Raw genomic sequence first — 21,735 nt, 5'->3', positions numbered from 1 at the left:
TTTGCTCATGAGTACACACAATGTGATAAGTTCATCGATATGAGTGCGGATTTCCACATTGTAACTGACTTTTCAGAAGCTACCACTTGTTGAGTTTGGTATAGTATAGAATAGCCACAATTGCCGGGCGTGGGGGCTCACGCCTATAATCCCAACACTTTGGGAGGCAGAGGCGAGTGGATCATGAGGTCAGGAGATCAAGACTATCCTGGCTAACACGGTGAAATCCCGTCTCTACCAAAAATTAAAAAAAATTAGCTGGGCGTGGTGGCGGGTGCCTGTAGTCCCAGTTACTTGGGAGGCTGAGGCAGGAGAATGGCATGAACCCGGGAGGCAGAGCTTGCAGTGAGTCATGATTGTGCCACCACACTCCAGCCTGGGTGACAGAGCGAGACTCCATCTCAAAAAAAAGAAGAATAGCCACAATTATCTAAAAATACCATTAAAATACACTCCCCCTTTTCAACTATATATCTGTGTGAGGCTGACTTTTCTTCATATACTCCAATCTAAATAACATATTAAAACAAACTGGATGATGAATCAGATAGGGAAATCCAGCTATGAAAAAAAAATTAGACATGAAAAATTTTCAAGAGGGTAAAACCATAGTACTCTTCTTACTAACTTTTTCGGGAAAATGGCTTTTTCATAAAAATATATTATTTATGTTAACATATAGAAGATTTATAATTTTTTGAAGAATTGATAAATGTTTAAATTTTTTCTTTCTAATATGGTAAATACTGATAAGTAGAGTCCCCATAAATAAGAGTTATTTGGGGTCTTCAATAATTTTTAATAGTGTAATGGGATCCTGAGACCAAAAGGTTTGAGAACCATTGCTCTACAGCAAACGTGTGTAATGAAGACACTTCAGGTGCGTTCTCAGGAAGACCAATAAAGAGGCCACAATGGCAGGCGTGGTGGCTCACACTTGTAATCCCAGCACTTAGAGAGGACGAGGCAGGTGAATCATTAGAGGTCAGGAATTCGCGACCAGCCTGGCCAACATGATGAAACCCTATCTCTTCTAAAAGTACAAAAATTAGTCGGATGTAATGGCAGGCACCTGTAATCCCAAGTACTCAGGAGGTTGAGGCAGGAGAATCACTTGAACCTGGGAGGTGGAGGTTGCAGTGAGCTGAGATCGTGCCACTGCACTCCAGCCTAGGCAACAGAGTGAGACTCCATCATGGAGGGGGGGGTGCGGAAAAAGGGCCAAGATATCCGGTTGTTACTGCTACTGTTTCACATATCCCTGAAGGACCTGCCCAATGCTTAAGAAACACAAGGAAGGTAAGAGGTGAAAGAGAAGAAATGAAACGATCATCGTTTCAAGATGACACCATCTTTTATATAGAAAACCTGTCAGAATCAAATGGCAAACTATTAGAACTACTAAGAGAATTCAGTGAGGCTGCTGTATTCATAGCAAAATTTTAAAAATTGATAGCATTTCTCTGCAACAATCCTTAACAGTTACAAAATATAGCAAAAAGTAGCACCAAAACTATTATCTAGGAAATAACCTCTTACAGAGAAAATTTAGTCTGTTAAAGGATAAAAACTGGCAATGTACATCATGTCCACAGAGATTATATTTTAGCTTAGCAAAGATACCAATTCTCCCAAATTTATTTATAAATTAAATGCAATGTGAATCAAAATTTCCCCCTGGAATTTTTTATCTGGAATGCAACAAATTCTTTCTTTCTCTCTCTCTCGTCTTTCTTTCTTCCTTCCTTTCTTTTTCTTTCTTTTTGTTTTAAGGCAAAGTCTGGCTCTGTCACCCAGGCTGCAGTGCAGTGATACAGTCTCAGCTCACTGAAACCTCAACCTCTCCAGCTCAGGTGAACCTCCCACCTCAGCCTGCTGAGTAGCTGGGACTACAGGTGCACACCACCAGGCCTAGATACTTTTTGTATTTATTGTAAATAAACCTGAGTTGGCCTCCCAAAGTGCTGAAATTACAGGTGGGAGCCACCACACCCAGCTAACAAATTAATTCTTTATAATAAATAAGTTATCTATGAAAAGTTCAGTCAGCCAGGTGCAGTGGTTCACGCCTGTAATCCCAGCACTTTGGGGGCGCTGAAGCAGGCGGATCACCTGAGGTTGGGAGTTCGAGACCAGCCTGACCAATCTAGAGAAACCCCGTCTCTACTAAAAATACAAAATTAGCTGGGCGTGGTGGCACATGCCTGTAATCCCAGCTACTTGGGAGGCTGAGGCAGGAGAATCGCTTGAACCCAGGGGGCAGAGGTTGCAGTGAGCCGAGATCACACCATTGCACTCCAGCCTGGGCAACAATAGCGAAACTCCGTCTCAAAACAGAAAAGTTAAGTCAATGAAAAGTTAAGTCAATTAAAAAAGTAAAAGCTGTGGTGTTATTGTGTGTGTATATATATATATCTTTTCTTTTATTTGAGACCAAGTCTCTTTCTGTTGCCCAGGCTGGAGTGCAGTGGTGCACTCTCTGCTCACTGCAACCTCTGCAGTGAACTTGAACCAGGGTTCAAGTGATTCTTGTGCCTCAGCCTGCCGAGTAGCTGGGATTACAGGTGCCCGCCACCACACCCGGTTAATTTTTGTAATTTTGTATTTTAGTAGAGACAGGGTTTCACCATGTTGGCTAGGCTGGTCTCAAACTCCTGACCTCAGGTGATCCACTGGCCTCAGCCTCCCAAAGTGCTGGGATTACAGTTGTGAGCCACCGTGCCCAGCCATATATTTTGCTTTTCATCTGCAGCTCCTGGATCCTAACTCCTTGTTATATTGTTGGGCACTGTAGGCCTCATTAAACAGAATCTCTGTCTATTACCTTCTCCTGTCCTTCTTCCACCTGCCCCAAGCAAGACTCTAATTTGATTGTGGGTCAAAAGACCCTCATTCCAGAAAGGGCCTTGCCTCATACCCTGGAGGAAGGAATGCTGCACAGAGAGGCAAACAGACAAGCCTTACTGGGTTTATATCACATGCTTTTTGTCCAATCACATTTCTGCATGGTTGTCAATCATGCCTACGTAATGAAACCTCCATAAGAACCCAAAAGGACAGGGTTCAGAGAGTTTCCAGATAGCTGAACACTATCTGGGGAGTGAACACTTCCTGGAGAGTGGCACACCCAGGGAGACCATGAAAGCTCCACGCCCCTTTCCCCTTACCTCACCCTCCACATCTCTTCATCTGTATCCTTCATAATATCCTTTATAATAAACCAGCAAATGTGTTTCCCTGAGTTATGTGAGTCACTCTAGCAAATTAAATGAACCCAAGAAGGGGGTCATGGGAACCCCAACTTGAAGCCAGTCAGTCAGAGGTTCCAGAGGCCCAGACTTGCAACTGGGGAGAAAGAGGGAGAGGCCTTGGGGACTGAGCCCCCAACCTGTGGGATCTGACACTGTCTCCAGGTAGGTAGTGTTGGAACTGCATTTGAGGACCCTCCTGGTGTCTCCTGCTTGGTGTGTGGGGAGAAAAACCCCACACCTTTGGTTACCGAGATCTTCTGTGTTGATGATCGTTGCTGTTTGAGGGCGGAGGGAAAAAGCGGTTTGAGAGAGTTTTTCCCTGACATGAGTGAAGAGGGGACATGTACTGGTCTCTGAGATGTGGAATCAAGGGATCTGCCGCAAGTGAGGAGACCACTAGGACCCCTGCCACAGTCTTTGGGGCAGAGGGTGTCTCGGGGGCAGAAGAAGCGAGAGTTGTTTGCAGTGGCAGTTATGTTCAAAGTGGGTGCCAGGAAAGTAGGGCTGCACAGCTTTGCAGAACCTCCTTACTCCCGGCCTGAATGAAACCATTTCCTATAAAGTGCTAAGTGTAAAGTTTGCCAATGGTGATCCACAGAGAAGTGCATGTACCCCACCCTACCATCCCACGGGAAATGTCGGAGTGATGTTGGACTGCATCTAGGCAAGGAATGGTTCATGAGATGTGGTGGAGATGCTGAGGGCCCATGGACATCAGATCCTACCCTAACCCTATGTGCCAGGACAAGCCTGTGCCAGGACAAGCCATGCGCATGTGCTTCAGGCCATCAGGCGACAAGAGTGTTGCATGAGGTGTGAAACAGGCACCTGGGAAAGAGGAGTGTGAACAGCAGATGGGACACACTGGGGGCAGTCAGAGGAATGAAATGTCCCAGGATGGATGCAGGCAGGCTATGGAGGACTTAGTGAGGACTGCTCTCCAGGTGGGAATTGTGGAGCAGGAGACTGGTTGGAGACTGGAGGTGTTTTAAGTAGGGAAGCCGACTTGCAAAGGTGACCAGGGAAAGCATGCCAGCCAAGGATGAGACATGCACTGGCAAGACTCTCAGACAGCCTGGCTTATCTAAGCAGAATGCCTGAGCCATGCCAGGGGTGCCTCGCAAGTTGTATTAATCATGTCCTTTCATTCTGTGTTTTTGGTGCTTGGCATTTGGGCCCTTGCTGACCGTGAGGGACCGTTTCTCTCAGAGCTAGTCAAGTCCTAGAGATAGTAAATGACTCTCCTGGGAGCACGCCTTCCATGTGCAGACCAACCAATCCAGAGTCCACACTCCCACCCACCTCCTTTATCAAGCTCTCACATCCTGGGGCACCATCCACCTGTCCTAATCACTCAAAGACCACATCCCAAACAACTAGGGACAGCCTCCATGCCCCTGCACCCATTGAAATTATTCATGCTAGCCAATCCTAAACCTGTGTATGCTGCCATACCATTCCTTCCTGCAGAAACACAGTAAGGATTCTTCCTACACCTCCCCTACTTCCTCTGCTCTCTGATTTACCCACTTGCTTCCCGGTGCAGTCCCCTGTGGCATAGTTCACTCTCTTCTCTTGGGAACTGTGAGTAACAGGCTATCTTCTCAATGGCAGTCATCTCCTGAGCTGTTGGCCTTGCCACACCTAACTAATAATAAAACCTATATTCTAAGGCAAAAAAAAAAAAATAGGGTCTCACTCTGTTGCCCAAGCTGGAGTACAGTGGTGTAATCATGACTCACTGTAGCCTCAAACTCCTGGGCTCAAGCAGTTCTCTCATCTCAACCTCCCGAGTAGCTAGGACTTCAGGCCCACACCACCATGCCTAGCTAGTTTTCTTATTTTTGTGTAGATACAGAGTCTCTTTATATTGCCAAGGCTGGTCTTGAACTCCTGGGCTCAAGTGACTCTCCTGCCTTGGCCTCCCAAAGTGCTGCAATTACAGGCATAAGCCACCATGCCCAGCTCAGAAATCTTCTTATTAAAAGTATTTCAAGAAGAGAAAGCCAAAAATGTTGAATAGATAGATAGATAGATAGATACAGATACAGATATAGATATAGATACAGATATAGATATAGATATATAGTGGGGGGCAGGAATGGTGGCTCATGCTTGTGGTCCTAACTATTTTAGAGTCTGAGGTGGGAGGATCACTTGAGCCCAAGAGTTAGAGGCTGCCGTGAGCTACAATCCCGCCACTGCACTCCAGCCTGAGCAACAGAGCAAGACCTTGTCTCCAAGAAATAATAATTTAAAAGAAAAATATGAAGACATCTTGTTGTGGGCTGCAAAAAAATTAATAAAAGTCAAATTAAATTAAAATGTGTAAATGGGCCGGGAGCCGTGGCTCACGCCTGTAATCCCAGCACTTTGGGAGGCCAAGGTGGGTGGGTCACTTGAGCCCAGAAGTTTGAGATCAGCCTGGTCAACACGGTGAAACCGCATCTCTACAAAAATTATAAAAATTAATCGGGTGTTGTGGTGTGCTCCTGTAGCCCCAGCTACTCGAGAAGCTGAGGTGAGAGGATTGCTTGAGCCGGGGAGATCAAGGCTGCCGGGAGCTGAGACTGCACCACTGCACTCCAGCCTGGGTGACAGAGTGAGATCCTGTCTCCATAAAAAGAAAAAGAGAAAGAAAAAAAAGATGGAAAAAGATATGAAAAACCAACAGAATACTCACACATCATCAATGGGAGGGAAGCATCTTGAGGCAGCAAAGTGGGAGTGCTAGTAGAGAAGCAGATAGGACATTGGACCTGAGGCATTAAGGAAAGTCAGGATTTGGAGCTTACAAGTCTCTCATTGCAGATGGGATGGGGCTGGAATGAATGTCTGAGCAAACACAAAGCATTTCCTTCCCTAATGACTCCCTACCAGTCTAAAGAATCCCCCATTAGGCCAGGCACAGTGGCTTACGCCTGTAATCCCAGCACTTAGAGAGGACGAGGCAGGTGGGTCAGGAGATCGAGACCATCCTGGCTAACATGGTGAAATCCCATCTCTACTAAAAATACAAAAAAAAAAATTAGCTGGGCGTGGTGGTGGGCGCCTGTAGTCCCAGCTACTCTGGAGGCTGAGGCAGGAGAATGGCGTGAACCCGGGAGGTAGAGCTTGCAGTGAGTTGGGATCATGCCACTGCACTCCACTGCACTCTGGGCAACAGAGCGAGACTCTGTCTCAAAAAAAAAAAAAAAGGAATGCCCCATTAGAGTTGGGGAAATGGGCAGTCCTGGTGGAAGTTAGGGAACAGATTTGGGACACATTATATCCAGCTGGACCACAGGATGCCATAAGCTCAATTCTTCCTTGACTCTGAAACCTTTCGCTGATCCTAATGCCTAGTAATTCCAAGCCTTTCCCAGTTGTGCCAGGCCTGGAGGTGAACACATCTATGTGCCAAAAAGGACAGGTATGCCAAGCAGGGGCTCAAGTCATCCTTATCCTCAGTCTGTCTATGAGTGGTATGTACCCCAGCTCCCCTTGTAAGATCTGCTGGGGCTAGGTCTCCTGGCTGTGAGTTCCCCATACCTGGGCATAAATGTAGTGAGCCTGAGCTCCCAAATAAGGTTGGGGGCTCCAGAGAGATGGAGGACCCTGTCACTGGGAAGTGTGCCCACCCAGCAGGTCTGACCAGGAAGATCTACTACTGGGGTTATGGAAAAAGGCTATGTGTCAAGAGACCTGTGTCTCCATTTATGCACAGAATCATCTTTAATTAATGGGAAATTGGAAGGTGAATCACTTGGATCTGAAAGTACTTGTTGTTTATTGAACCACTGTGTTGTAAATCACATCTCTCTGAAGGTAAGAGAAACCAGGGAGTTACAAAATGTTTAGGAGAACTAAACAGGACTCCCTGTTTTGCTAACTAATCAGATTGAGACAGGCTTTCTGGTAAATCTACAAATTTGATGTTGTTCAGTCATAAGTAGTAAATTTCCTATGTTGGATTTTCCTGACAATTAACGTAAAAGGAAAAGGAGTCTTTTTGACAAAATATTTCATTGTTCATCTAAACTGAAAACTTCTCTATTTTTCAAAATTGCTATCCATGTTTAAAGATGTAGATATTTGAATAGCCTAACTGGTACAGAAGGTTTAATGGGTTTAATGATGATTTCTTTTCTATTTTTTTTTTTTTTTTTGAGACGGAGTCTCGCCCTGTCTCCCAGGCTGGAGTGCAGAGGCACGATCTCGGCTCACTGCAAGCTCCGCCTCTTGGGTTCACGCCATTCTCCTGCCTCAACCTCCAAAGTAGCTGGGACTACAGGTGCCCGCCACCACGCCCGGCTAATTTTTTTTTTTTTTGTATTTTTAGTAGAGGCAGGGTTTCACCGTGTTAGTCAGGATGGTCTCGATCTCCTGACCTTGTGATTCACCAGCCTCAGCCTCCCAAAGTGCTGGGATTACAGGCGTGAGCCACCACATCTGGCCTTAATGATGATTTCTAAGACATACGTATAAATTACTTGAAATTGAAACAAAACTTAAGAATTATTGGAATTTTAAGACCAATTTCCCCTTCTCAAATGAGTTATTAGTTTCATAAATACTATACAATTCCATAAGATATTTGGGGTTTTGAGATGTCTATTTTTTTTTTTCAGACAGAGTTTCACTGTTGTTGCCCAAGCTGAAGTGCAGTGGCGTGATCTCAGCTCACTGCAACCTCCATCTCCCAGGTTCAAGCGATTCTCCTGCCTCAGTCCCCCAAGTAGCCGGGATTACAGGCATCTACCACAACGCCAGCTAATGTTTTGTATTTTTAGTAGAGACGGAGTTTCACCACGTTGGCCAGGCTTGTCTCGAACTCCTGACCTCAGGTGATCCACCTGCCTATAATTTATTACCCCCTTTTGCAAATGTTTAAAAGGAATAAAGTGAAATATTTTTAAACAGAATGCAGAGTTCTGTTGTCCTTTGGCAATACCAGTTCCAGACCCTGAGAGTGGCTCTTATCGTTGCCGACAGTGGGCTAGTGACCAAATCCCAACATGCTCCCCCTGCGAGTCCTTCACATGACCCGATTCATTCATCAGTTAGAGGCCAGCAGGCTTCAGAGAGGCATGAGCCTCAGCCAACAATCTATAGGGCAAGAGACACAGAACTCAACGCAGACAGATTTGGATTCTGGTGCCTAAAGAATGCAACTTCGAAACTCCGAGCCAGGAGGAAAGGGTTCTCTCTCCATCAGAGGGTGTGGGCTTTGTGAGGAGGGACACACAGCAAACACAATTAAGAGTCCACCCCTTAATTAAAAAGTTGGTCCTTTTGTGTTCCTGGTGATTCACTTGCTAAGTGGAAGAAACAGGAGGGAATCTTTTCTCCTGCCCTCCCGGTAATCGATAGCCCATGGCCTGGCTTTACTTCTGTAAAGCGGCGGGAGACCTTTTGACAGCTGAGCCGTTTCTGATTTCATTTATTTTAACAAGACAGTGTAGGAATGAGCAATGATGTTAGTACCGGGGGACTGTTGTTCTTTGGGAGAAACAATCTTAGAATGGTTAGTGACACCCCTTGCTTTCTCTTTTCTTTCATTATACTTTTTGTACGCATAATTTTTTCTCATTTATTTATTGGAATCTTACTGATTTATTGTAAGTACAAGCTTTATGTCTACACATGTATAACCAGTTTTCCCCAATTATAAGTCTCTTTTTCATGGAGGCACAGCCTAGACCTGGTTAGCCACCATCTCCCCTCATTGTATGCCCAATGTCTATTGTAGTATCTGCTGCATAGAAGGCACTTGATGAGTGAATAGATGATTGATGATGAATCAATAAATGAATGAACATGTCATTGTAAAAAATTCTAAAAACCTAGAATAACACAAGCTGTTCCCACTACCTAGAAACACAGATACCAGTTGATGTAAAACTTTCTAGGTTGTGTTTCACCATGGGAACATGTCTTTGAACAAAAATGGGATCATATTCTATTTCACTCTTTCCCTTAAGAGATTGTCTATACTTCTCCAGGTCATTAAATGCTATTCCACAATATCAGTATATGGCAGAGGCAAGGTCATACCAGGTCTGTCTGAATCCAGGGCTTGGCTCTTAACTTCTAGTCATACTGCTTCCAAGTCTAGGTGGCTGGGTTTTAGGATCTGTGATGGGAACTCAGTGTCACAACCTCTACTGGAAAGGTATCCTGGTGTTTCATAACAGGACTTTCTGTTAGAGATAAGCATGGTAAAATGGGATGGAGACAAAGTTCAGGTTTCTGCTGCCAGGAGCTGAGATTGCTGCAACCAATGGCATTCTCCCAAACCAAATAATCCAACCTGGAATTACCATAAACCACTCATCATCTTTTCAAGTTCCCAGAAAAGAACATTTGTTAAGGGATGGAGGCAAGGAGGTGGAGAAGAAAGAGCACTGGCCAAGGTATCATGAGTATCCTGGGTTCTGGTCCTTGAATGAGCCATTTATCTATCTTCTCTGCAACTTCTCCATCTGATAGGAGTTTGGAGGCAGAGTTTTTCTTAATGTTAAAAGACAGTCGTGCCTAGAAGATATGGTGTACATGTTAGAAAGAAGGGACTGGCTGTGACTCTATAAAAAATGAATTCATAAAAAACAAATAACCCTTTCCCAGGGAGAAAGCTTGGATCCAGTAATTAGAGATCTCAAAAAGTAGAAGACCTGGCCTGCGAGGCCTGTGGCCTCCAAGTTTCAATACTGTGTGTCAGCTTTAAAAATTAGTTTCTTGCTGGTAAATGTCCTCAGATTAAGCATGTGCTGAGAGTACTCCTTTTCTACCTTCACTGGCCACTGTTTCCTTCCCCTCCTCCCTTGTCCCTTCATTCTCTCCAGAACTTCTGCTTTCATTCTCTTCAGGAGTTCAGCACAGTTGGGAGAAGATCAGAAAGTCATCCTCACTCTTCTTATTTTAGTCCACTTGACCTTTGGGGAGTAGTTCCACTGGCTCATAAGTATCAGCCCCCCACAGCACAGCACCCCACACTGAGCCGAAAGCAATAAAGAATCCCAATCTGCTGTTACTAACCAGCACGCTCAACCGCCATGTCCTTTACCCTTCTTATCTCCCTGTTTTCACATCACATCAACTAATTTCCCTAAGAGTCAGAGTCAGCCTCACCTCTCCCTACAGTCTGCCCACCCTTCTTCTACTACCTTCCAGTGAGTTCCTCAAAAGAAGGGTCTGCGGCGAGGATGCCCCTTTATCTCCACCTGTTTCCTTCCCATTACAAAAACCTGAAACCTGTCTTTCCCGTGTTGATTTCACTTTATTCTCATCTTTACCCACGGGGTATGCCTCCTGCAATTCCTCCTAGACAACAGAACGGGAAAGAGGAGTCCTCGTCCTCTTTGCTCTCCGTGACCATTTCTCTATTCTGCACCCCCAGTTCTCCGTGATGTGTCCTCTTTGAAGTCCCTGATAAATTCATTACCACCTTCTCTCCAGTCTTACTAATGTTATCTACACAAGTGATTTCCAAAGAGGAAGATTTTCAAACACTGATTCCTGAAGATCACCCCCAACTCGCTGAACTGAGACCAAGACCTCCAAAATTATGGATTAGCAATCTGCATTTTTTTTTTTTTGAGACAGAGTCTCGCTCTGTTGCCAGGCTGGATTGCAATGGGGCAATCATAGCTCATTGTAACCTCAAACTCCTGGGCTCAAGTGATCCTCCCACCTCAGCCTCTCAAGTAGTGAGGACAACAGGAGCGTGCCACCATGCCCAGCTAACTGTTAATTTTTTGTAGAAATGGAGTCTCACTATGTTACTCAGACTGGTCTCAAATTCCTGACCTTAACCCATCCTCTGCCTCCGCCTCCAAAAGTGTTGGGATTACAGGTGTGAGCCACCGTGCCTAGCCTAGAAATACCCACTAGAAGCTTCTATGTAGACAATCTGCTTAGTGATATTTGGAGACAAAGTATCTCTTTATTGTATTTGTTGACAAAACTCTCCAGTCCTCTCCCATCTTCATGGAAAATTTTCACAGTTCATTCACAGCCCTGTTTCCAACATATTCACCACCAATACTCTTATTGACAATAACTATATTGTTGAACCTTCCAGTATACTGGATTCTCGGATCATGGCCCCCTCAAAGCCCTGATATGCAAATATCTGGGAAAAGAATGCTCCAGAGGAAAGGAACAGCTAATCCAAGGCCCCTAGGGTAAGATGTGCCTGGGAGTTTGGAGGCCAGTGTGGCTGGAGCAAAATGAGCAAGAGGAGAGAATTGGATGATGAGTTACAAGAGGAACGAGCTAGGACAGTTTGAGTAAAGTTTGAAAACCATTATAAGGACTTTGACTTCAACTATGAGTGGAAGTGGAATCCTCTGGAGAATTTTGAGTGGCGAGTGATAGAAGTTGTCTTGTGTTGTAACAGTCTGGCTGCTCTATTGAAAAGAGACTAGTTGGTGGCAAAGGTGGAAATGTGGAAGTCAGGTAAGAAGCCGTCATAACCCAGAAGATGATGCCCAATAACATCTCTCTGGGAGCAGCAGAGAGCTGATAAGGGTTTGCCTTCTGAATGTTTTTTGACAATTAATGTAAACATTTCAAGTAGGCTGAGACTTTATTGCATATTAACAATGTCCATGTTCATCTCTAAAAGACTAATACTAAACCTCATTGTTCCAAAGCTTTTCCATTCTTCTTAACCTTCAACCTGTCAATCTATTGTAGATGACCTCTACTTCACTCATGCACTGACTCCTTCAATCAATAAAAGTGACCGAGAACCTGCTACAGGTGAGGTGCTGTGTTTGGTGTAAAAGAGACAACAGTTATCTGTCAATAAGGCTGACAAAGTTCCTATCCCTGTGTTTTGTGCAGTCTGGGTCAAACTCAGAAATGCAAACAGGTGAAGATCAATGAGTCCTATGACTGGTAAAGGAAAGAGCCTGCTGGTTTCCCTCAGGATCTCTGTCCTTCATCTCAAAATGCATCTTCCTTGTTATCTCTCCTCTCCTGCCTGTCTCAGAGGAAGACCTGCTCCTGCTACACTCTGGGCAACCCTGTCCCCAGTGGCCCTGTGGGCCCTTGGTCATCAAAGTCTATGTTGTGCCCTATCTTTTACCCTCAGTCACTCTCTCTGTTAACATTCTTCCTGCCCTGTAACTCTCCCTCATCTTTAAATGAATCCTTCTCCTTTGACTTTTGCATGTATTCAGTCATACAATTCAACAAGCATTTATTGCACAGTGATATTCAATTTGCCACTTGCTAAAAGTCTGAACCTTGGCAGCTGAATGTGATCAGAAAAAAAGTACGACTGCTATGACTAGTCTCATTTTAAATTCATGGTCGTTAACCTTGAGCTACCGTACAATCCACTACCTTTCTCAAGTTCAGTCACGTTCTTCCTCCCCTAGATGATCACTTTTTACTTCTCTTCTCTTCTGAAACTTCCCACAACTCCTCGTTCATTCTTTTCTCAGTTGACAAGTTTGCTTCCTATTTCATCGAAAAATAGAAGCAATCAGGTATGAACTTCTGGCTGGGCATGCTAGCTCACGCCTGTAATCTCAGCACTTTGGGAGGCCAAGGCAAGAGGACTGCAGGTTAGGAATTTGAGACCAGCCTGGGCAACATGGTGAGACTCCCAATGTACTAAAAATTTTTAAAATTACCCAGATGTGTTGGCAAACAACTGTAGTCCCAGCTACTTGGGAGGTTGAGATGCAAGGATCACTTAAACCTGGGAGGCTGAGGCTGCAGTGAGCCATGATCACCCCACTGCACTCCAGTCCAGGCAACAGAGCAAGACCCTGTCTTGAAAGAAGAGGGGACGAGAGGAGAGGAGAGGAGAGGAGAGGAGAGGAGAGGAGAGGGGAGGGGATTGCTGGGGAGGGGAGGGGAGAAAAGAAAGGAAGATCAGGTGAGGAGTAGGCCAAGGAGTGATTTTAAACTTACTGTTTTCTCTTTCCCAACAAGATTGTCATTTCCTTTAAAAAGTAGTTATCTTGAGGCCTATATTCATAGAATTCTGAAGGTGCCTTATCTCCTCTGATCTAGGGAGGTAAGCAGTGTTGAGCCTGGTAGTACTTGGATGGAAGACTACCTGGGAATACCGGGTGCGAAAGGAAGAAAAGAAAAGAGGAAAGAAAGAGAGAGAAACAAAGAGAGAGGAAGGAAGGAAGGAAGGAAGGAGAAAGAAAGAGGAAGGAAGGAAGGAGAAAGTGAGAGGAAGGAAGGAAGGAGAAAGAAAGAGGAAGGAAGGAAGGAGAAAGAGAGAGGAAGGAAGGGAGGAAGAAAGGAAGGAAGAAAGGAGAAAGAGAGAGGAAGGAAGGAAGGAGAAAGAGGAAGGAAGGGAGGAAGAAAGGAAGGAAGGAAGAAAGGAAGGAGGGAGGGAAGGAAGGAAGGGAGAGAAGGAAGGAGAAAGAGAGAGAGGGAGGGAAGGAGGACGGAAGGAAGAAAAAGAGAGAGGAAGGAAGGAGAAAGAGAGAGGGAGGGAGGGAGGGAGGAAGGAAGGAAGAAAAAGAGAGAGAGGAAGGAAGGAGAAAGAGAGAGGAAGGAAGGAGAAAGAGAGAGGAAGGAAGGAGAAAGAGAGAGGAAAGACGAAAAAAATGAAAGAGTGAAAATGAACGAGAGAAGAAGAAACCACAGTTGCTGCTATGTCCACCAGCCTCTCTGCGTGTCCTGGCCTCAGCCCTGCTGGGCTCTGGTACTGACACATCCTTTCTTCCTTCCTAATTTCCTAATTGACTAGGCCAGCTGAGCAGGGCTTTTCTGTGTTGAGGAGGTAAATCTCGGGATATCTAGACTGAGGGGTGCAAGGAGTCTTCCAGAGCACACATGAGACATGGCAGGGCTAGGCTGCCAGTTTTATTTTGTTTTGATTTAGAGACACGATCTTGCTCTGTCACCCAGGCTGGAGTGCAGTGGCATGATTATAGCTCACTGCAGCCTTGACCTCCTGGGTCTCCAGCAATCCTTCCATTTCAGCCTCTTGAGTAGCTGGGACTGCAGCTGCACACTACCATAGCTGGTCCATTTATTTTTATTTTTTGTAGTGACAAGGTCTTACGATTTTGCATAGACTGATCTTAAACTCTTGACCCCAAGTGATCCTACTGCCATGGCCTCCAAAAGCATTGGGATTACAGGAGTGAGCCACTGTGCTGGACTTAGTCTGTCAGCTTTGAAGCTTTAGATATGAACTCAGAGGGATTTAATATCAGAGGCATCTGCCATGTGGCCCAGCAGAGCCCATCCTGAGGAAATGACAGTACAGTCAGGAGCTGGCTTCAAAGCCGCCCTCACTCCACATCTTCCAGCAGCACAGGTGCCGCCATCACAGGGCTCCCACTCTCAACTCCGCAGCCTCAGCCCCCTCAATGCTGAGGAGCAGAGCTGGTCTCCTGCCCTGACAGCTGCCATGCACAGCAAACCTATCTTGTTCCCACAGGTTGCACAACTGGGATAAATGACCAGGGATGAAGAAACCACTGGCGTCCAGGAACTTGTCTTAGACCGTTTTGTAGGGGAAATGACCTGCAGGGACTTTCCCCAGGGACCACATCCAGCTTTTCTTCCCTCCCAAGAGCCCAACAGGGAAGGCTCAGCATAAATAGCAGCCACCTCTCCCTGGTAGACAGGGACCCGCAGCTCAGCTCCAGCATAGATCAGGTGAGGAGCATGCCAAGGAGTGATTTTAAAACTTACTCTGTTTTCTCTTTCCCAAAAAGATTGTCATTTCCTTTAAAAATAGTTATCCTGGGGCCTACAGCCATACCATTCTGAAGGTGTCTTATCTCCTCTGATCTAGGGAGGTAAGCAGGGTCGGCCTGGTAGTACTTGGATGGGAGACCACCTGGGAATACCAGGTGATAAAAGCTTTAAGAATAAAAAATTGTGATCTTACTTTGTGTTTATCCCATGTTGAGTTCTGTGCTGGGCAGAGGGAACACGCGGTAAATGCGTTGTGGGGAATTATAGGCTACTTGAGGGAGTGACAGTCTGGTCGTAACTCCCACCTTCCTCCATCAATGCCACGTTGGCATCCTCTTACACAGTCAGGCTTTAGGGCTGATGGGTTTAGAACCAAGGGCTTCTGGCTCTGAGTGAGGTCCTGCTGCAAGGTTTCCTAGATGAGCCACTAAGATTCTAATAAGATCCAATGGAAATAACCAGGCTCTCGTTGGAATATCAGTCCCAAGGAAAGCTGTGCCACTCTTGTGGGCGACTGCCTGACTTCTTCTTTCATTTCAGCACCATGAAGCTTCTCATGGGCCTGGTTTTCTGCACCTCGGTCCTGGGTGTCAGCAGCCGAAGCTGATTTTCCTTCCTTGGTGAGGCTTATGATGGTAAGGCTTCAGAAGGTATGCAGGATTTCTGAAGAGAAGCATCATCCTGAACCTGATCAAATGGGGGAAATGATGCTTTCGGAAGGCTGCTTTTGAACCACAGAGTTGCTAGTGTCTGCGTTGCTAAGGCCTGTCATGAACTAGGGTTTGCTGGATTGCCAATCTCGGGTCTTTCAGAGCTGCTGGGAATCTCTTCTTTCCCCGTAGTGCAGCTTCTTGGTGTGTTCAGTGGATGGATCATGTTTCAGAAGCCGCTGCAAGGTGTATCAAAAACATATCTCCTGAGCCGTAAGGGACGGGAGATCCAGTAACAATGCACACGGGGTATTTTTGTGCTTTCTTAAGGTTTGAGCCGCTGCCTTAGGTTGTGGTGCCCAATGTGCAGGATGTGCCAGGTGTCTGGGGAGCTGCTCAACAGCTTAGAGAGTCAGTTACTCAGGGAAAGAACAATCATCCTTTCCAGGAGCAGCTGAGCTGTTTGTTTTGAGTAGAAGATGCAAAATAAGGCCTGCAATTGGTATAAAATGTCCCTTAGCATAAATCTCGTAAGAGTATGACTAAGGCTGCTGACCCTTTTGTCTTGTTTCTCCTTCCTCCTCTGATTTCCTAGTTGGGTAATGTACAGGGCTCTTTAGCCTCACTCTGTCAGAGGCTCCTTTCCTGGTTTGTTCCATTTCCGTTCCTTCTCCAGCCTTCTTGACAGGAGATGGGAACTGACGTGCATCAAACTCCCACAAGAATCAGAGCATTTTCTCATTGAATTTCAGAATGACTCTGTGAGGCAGGCATCTTCCCCTCTTTGAAGGTGAGAAAGCTGAGGCTTAGAGCAGCTGAGACCGATGCCCAGGGACTTACTGCAAGTCAGCTGGTGGCAGAGCAGAGGTTTGAGCCCAGCTGTGCTTGAGGTCAGAGCTCTTGCCGGGTAGATGCATCACTGACCAGCTCCTAGAGCTTGATGGTTATGAATCTCAGGCACGCCTTGGCATCATCTGAATTACCCATGCCTGCAACTCCCCAACAGAGTCTGCAGAAACTGGCCTGGGGTGTGGCCTGGGCATTGGGACTTTCAGTTTCTCTCTGGGTGATTAGAGAGTGCAGCCAAGGCTCACGCCTGTAATTCCAGCACTTTGGGAGGCCAAGGTGGATGAATCACTTGGGGTCATGAGTTTCTGAGCAGCCTGGCCAACATGGTGAAAGCCTGTCTCTACTAAAAACAGTAAAATGTAGCCAGGTGTGGTGGCAGGCACCTGTAATCCCAGCTACTCGGGAGGCTGAAGCAGGAGAATCACTTGAACCCGGGAAGCAGAGGTTGTAGTGAGTTAGATTGCGCCAGTGTGCTCCAGCCTGGATGACAGAGCGAGACTCCGTCTAAAAAAACAAAAAAAGAAAATGCAGCCAAGGCTGAGCACCACTGCTCTATTGCTTCCTCAAGCAACCCACAGCATTAGTACAGACTACTGAGAAAGTGTTTAGGGACTTTTATGCTCCTAGCAGTCCCTGGGACTCAGGTCACAATGAGATGTATTCCATTTGCAAGAATATATATTTTAGAAGTCAGTGCGGAGGTGCTCTGTGTCTGCCACCTTTCTCAGCACCAGTATTTCATGTCACCACCTCATTCCTATACACTCCTGGATCTTATCATAGGCAGCTTCATTCTATAGCAGTGGCTCTTCACCAGGGGATCTGGAGAAGCCAACTAGGATAAAGGAATGTGCTTCTCAACCCACGGTATCCAAGGCTGCTACGATCGCAGGTTGAAAGCTTGAAGTCAGTGGAAGATTTGTCCTTCTTTCATTCCCCTCTAAGGTGTTGTTGGAGTCTTCATGAGTTCTCCTGATGTCCCTTCTGCCTTTCCTGTCCTTTCCAGGGGCTCGGGACATGTGGAGAGCCTACTCTGACATGAAAGAAGCCAATTACAAAAATTCAGACAAATACTTCCATGCTAGGGGGAACCATGATGCTGCCCAACGGGGACCCGGGGGTGCCTGGGCCGCAGAAGTGATCAGGTAACTGGAGCTCCTGGGATGCCAGGGCTGGGTGAGCAGAGCTTGCCTGCCTTGGACGATCAGGAGGGAGGCAAGCTCCTTGTAGAGAAGTTAGAGGCTGCAGACCCTCCTCCTCTTGCTCTCTCTCTGCCTCTGTGCTCAGTGTGAGGGTCTGAGTGATGGTAGGAGCGAGTGATTCCTCACCCTCCCTCTCTGGGTGCTGTTCATCCAGCCTAGGGTTGCCCAGCCTGGCTGAGTGGGGCGGTGTCCAGGCAGGGTCAGTGTTTTCACCCCTCCTTCCTTGGCCTTTCTGGGCTCCTCTCAGAGCCCTCCCTTGGAACCCACGTTCCAAGGGAGTTTGGGAGGGTGGGCTGTTGCTCACTGGCCTGGTGATTAGTCTCCCTCTTGCTTGCCTGGACTACAGCAATGCCAGAGAGGATATCCAGAAATTCCTGGGCCATGGTGCGGAGGACACGCTGGCTGATCAGGCTGCCAATGAATGGGGCAGGAGTGGCAAAGACCCCAATCACTTCCGACCTGCTGGCCTGCCTGAGAAGTACTGAGCTTCCTCTTCAGTCTGCTTTCAGGAGACCTGGCTATGAGGCCCTCAGGGCAGGGACACAAAGTTAGTGAGGTCTGTGTCCACAGAAGCTGAGATATGGCATACAATAGGAATCTAATAAATGCTTAAGAGGTTGAATTTGTTATAACAGTGTGTTCTTTTGATGCCTACTGCCTGTTTGGTACAAAGGGGAAATCAATGCACACCCACATGAAGGGTGAGCCTAGGTAGGCCTATGTGTTTGGATGTGAGGAGACATTCTTAGCAGTCACAGTGCAGACACCTGCATCAACCCCTCCACAAGTCAGACCTCCTTTTTTCCAGACCCTTGTGGATACATTATTGCTATTTCCAGTCCCTTCCTTGTCCAGGCTTCTCATCTCCTGTCAATTATTTCCTGTTACCTTCTCTGTCCCCCAGTTCTTCGTTCCTCAGTGATCTCTGTTTCTGGAGGCAGGGGACACAGACAATTGAATCATGAAATCCTGCCTCAGCGACTGCCACCCCAATCTTCCTTTCATTTCTCAGCAACACCTACAAATTCAGGCATTAATGAATTTCTACCCATTCTGTCTAAAAAATACCTCCAATGCAGTTCTCTTCCACTCTATTTTCATTGCCTTATTTCAAGTCTAAATACGTAATGTGACTCCTTTTATTAATGTTTTCTGAGTTTCTGGACCTTAACTAGATCAAAATTATGGAAGTCGTGGCAGTGAAGAGAGAGCCAGATAGAGAAGAACTGTTTTATCAGTCAGGGTCCCTTTGGAAGACAGAAACCAGGCAGTAATTTGAAAAGGGAAATTTTAATATAAAGAATTATTAACTGATAGCAGCATTAACTTCTAAGAGTACAGAATATGAGAAGGTATAAATTTGAGACTGGGCCTCTCACAAGACTGACATTGGATGGCAGATAATTTACTGGGTCCTTCAAGCCAAAACTAACAAACAAGAGCTCCATTGAGATATTAATGAAACTTGGCAGGAGCCTGCCCAGGGTGTAACTTAACTCTGGGAATGCAGCTAGGGTTCCTGCGACAAATTTGGGAAACTGTCTGCTTGAGGGCAGGAAAGAGGATGTTATCACACCCCCTGGGAAGCCAGCTGTGAAAGTGGCAGTGCTCTGGACTGAATTATATCTTGCCAAAGTGTGTGTCTTGAAACTCCAACTCACAGCATGGCTGTACTGTTTTGTTACAGCAGCCCGAGCTGATTAAGATAAGTGGGCTGCTGGTGAACATCATGGACGTCCTACTGAGGTGCCACAGAAATTGTCAGGAAACTGCCTTGGTCTTGGGATGCTGCTCAGATCTCTGGGGCGAGTGCCACTGGGTGTCCTGTACAGGAGCTGAAAGGAAGCAAAGCACACACGATCAGGAAAAGATGCCTTCGTCTCCTGCTTAGCCCTCTAACACCCTCTGTGTGTGAAGATTAAGATCATCCCCAACTGGCAAAGGAGAAATGCTTACAGGATCCAGCTCCAGCACCACAATTAGGGCAAAGGGGTGGGTGTGGAGCTCAAAATAAAGAAACTGTTAACTGGCATACCCCTTTTCTCTGAAAAAGGAATTGAGGAGGATTCCTAACGTGAGAAGATTAGTTATAAAATTATATTTACAGAGGAAAGACAAATTTATTTGTCAAGGAGGAAGAAAATGTATAGATATAAAGTAGAACTATTTACAACAGAAATTTCTCATACAGTTCCCATCAAAAGACACTAATGGAAGTGTAGGTATAGGAGGTATAGGAGGTTTGAGTCTGAGTCTTAAAGATGTGTCAATGCCAAAACAAGGCAAAGGCAAGATAAATAAGATGAAGGTGAGAGAGGTGGAAGATTGGCTCATGGGAGCATACTCGATCCACTGCTGAGATTAGTGTTCAGTCTAGTAAGGTCTGAATTGACCCCAAATTGTAAAAAGAGACTGTAATGCTATTATTAGAATGCTTACAATCAGATTTCTGTCACAAGTACTGAAGTTGTAGATTTTGGAGGGCAGGAGATGGAGAAAAGGAGGATGAGAGAAAGAATGGCTTTCAAAGGCAAATAAAGCAAGCTTTCAAAGTCTTTGCAGATATACAAAACTTTGCAATCAACATATTATTACTAGAAATAATTCACTGAAGCAAGATTCAGATACAGAAGTTCATTCATCAGTCTGTAAAGGACCAAATCACTCCCCTTCTTGAAATCTACACTTTGAAAAAAAATTTAATTCAATATAGTCCATAGGTTAAAAATGTTTTAAATCAAAATTTATATCCAAGGAAAAAAGTGCTTTGTTTACCCAGAAATCTATAATTTGTAAAGTCACACCTAATCCCTATGCTCTGACACACCCAAATACCTTTTATTAATTACTTGGTTTTCCTCAGTAAGAATTAACATGCTTCTCTCTGTTAGAAAAGTTTGAGAAAGGGAAATTGAATTGCTGTATGTTATAGTTGTGTTTTGTTTTGCTTCGTTATTTGAGACAGGGTCTCCCTCTTTTGTCCAGGCTGAAGTGCCATGGCGGGATCATGGCTCACTGCAACCTCGACCTCTCGGGGCTCAAGAGATCCTTCCACTTCAGCCTCTTGAATAATGGGGACTGCAGGTGTGTGCCATGACACTTGCCTAATTTTTGTATTTTTTGTAGAGACGGGGTTTTGCCGTGTCGCCCAGGCTGGTCTTGAACTCCCGGGCTCAAGTAATCTGCCTGCCTTGGCCTCCCAAAGTGCTGAGATTACAGGCATGAGTCACAGAGCCCAACCCACTGATATATATGTGTGTGTGTGTGTGTGTGTGTGTGTATGTGTATATATATAAATTTGAGGGTGCCCAGATTCACATTGTTTCTGGGGTCATCTGTGAGGGTGTTTCCAGAAGAGATTAACATTTGAATTGGACCCAAGAAAGTAGATTGCTATTCTCAGTGCAGTTGGGCATCACCCAATCTGTTGAAGGCTTGAATAGAACAAAATAGAGGAAGGATGGATTTACCTCCCTTTTCCCCTGCCTCACTGCTTGAGTTGGACATCTCTTCTCATCTTCTCTTGCCCTCAAACTGGATTTACATGATCAGTTCCTCTGATTCTCAGGCCTTTGAACTCAGACTGAATTACACTTTCCTGAGTTTCTAGCTTGCAGATGGCAGATTGTGGGACTTCTCATCCCTCATGATCTTGTGAGCCAATTCCTTACAATACATACATACATACATACATACACAAATAAATCATTTGTCTTGTGTCTCTCAAGAACCCTGACTAATTGGGTACTGAATCTTTTCAATCTTATCTCCTATGACTTTAACTCATGTGCCTCATGCTACACGCTAATTGAGCTGCTTGTTATTTTTAAACATGTCATTGAATTAAGAATTATTTCAGACATTCAGAAATGTGCTTCCATGTGTTCATTCAGTGTTTATTGTTATTTAAAATATTTATTTGTTTATTTATATATTTATTTATTTATAGATTTAGGGGGTACAAGTACAGATTTGCTACACTGATAGATTGCGTAGTGGTGAAATCTGGGTTCTTAGTGTAACCATCACCCGAATAGTGTTTACTGTACCTGTTAGGTAATTTCTCAACCCTCCACCCTCTTCCACCCTCCATCTTTCTGAGTCTCTAGTGTCTAT

General features: G+C 45.4%; 1 pseudogene across 1 annotated transcript; it reads left to right on the top strand.

The window, feature by feature from the left end:
* Positions 1-15,462: 15,462 nt before the first annotated feature.
* Positions 15,463-18,537, top strand: LOC105508581 (annotated as a pseudogene). Its single transcript, XR_001001296.1, has 3 exons — positions 15,463-15,553; positions 17,424-17,562; positions 17,966-18,537. The product of XR_001001296.1 is annotated as an amyloid protein A-like (transcript).
* Positions 18,538-21,735: the final 3,198 nt, after the last annotated feature.

This window comes from Colobus angolensis, unplaced genomic scaffold (assembly GCF_000951035.1).
Source record: "Colobus angolensis palliatus isolate OR3802 unplaced genomic scaffold, Cang.pa_1.0 Scaffold164, whole genome shotgun sequence".
Classification (NCBI taxonomy): domain Eukaryota; kingdom Metazoa; phylum Chordata; class Mammalia; order Primates; family Cercopithecidae; genus Colobus; species Colobus angolensis.
Note: the sequence above shows the minus strand (reverse complement) of the source record. Positions and strands in the feature narration are given on the sequence as shown.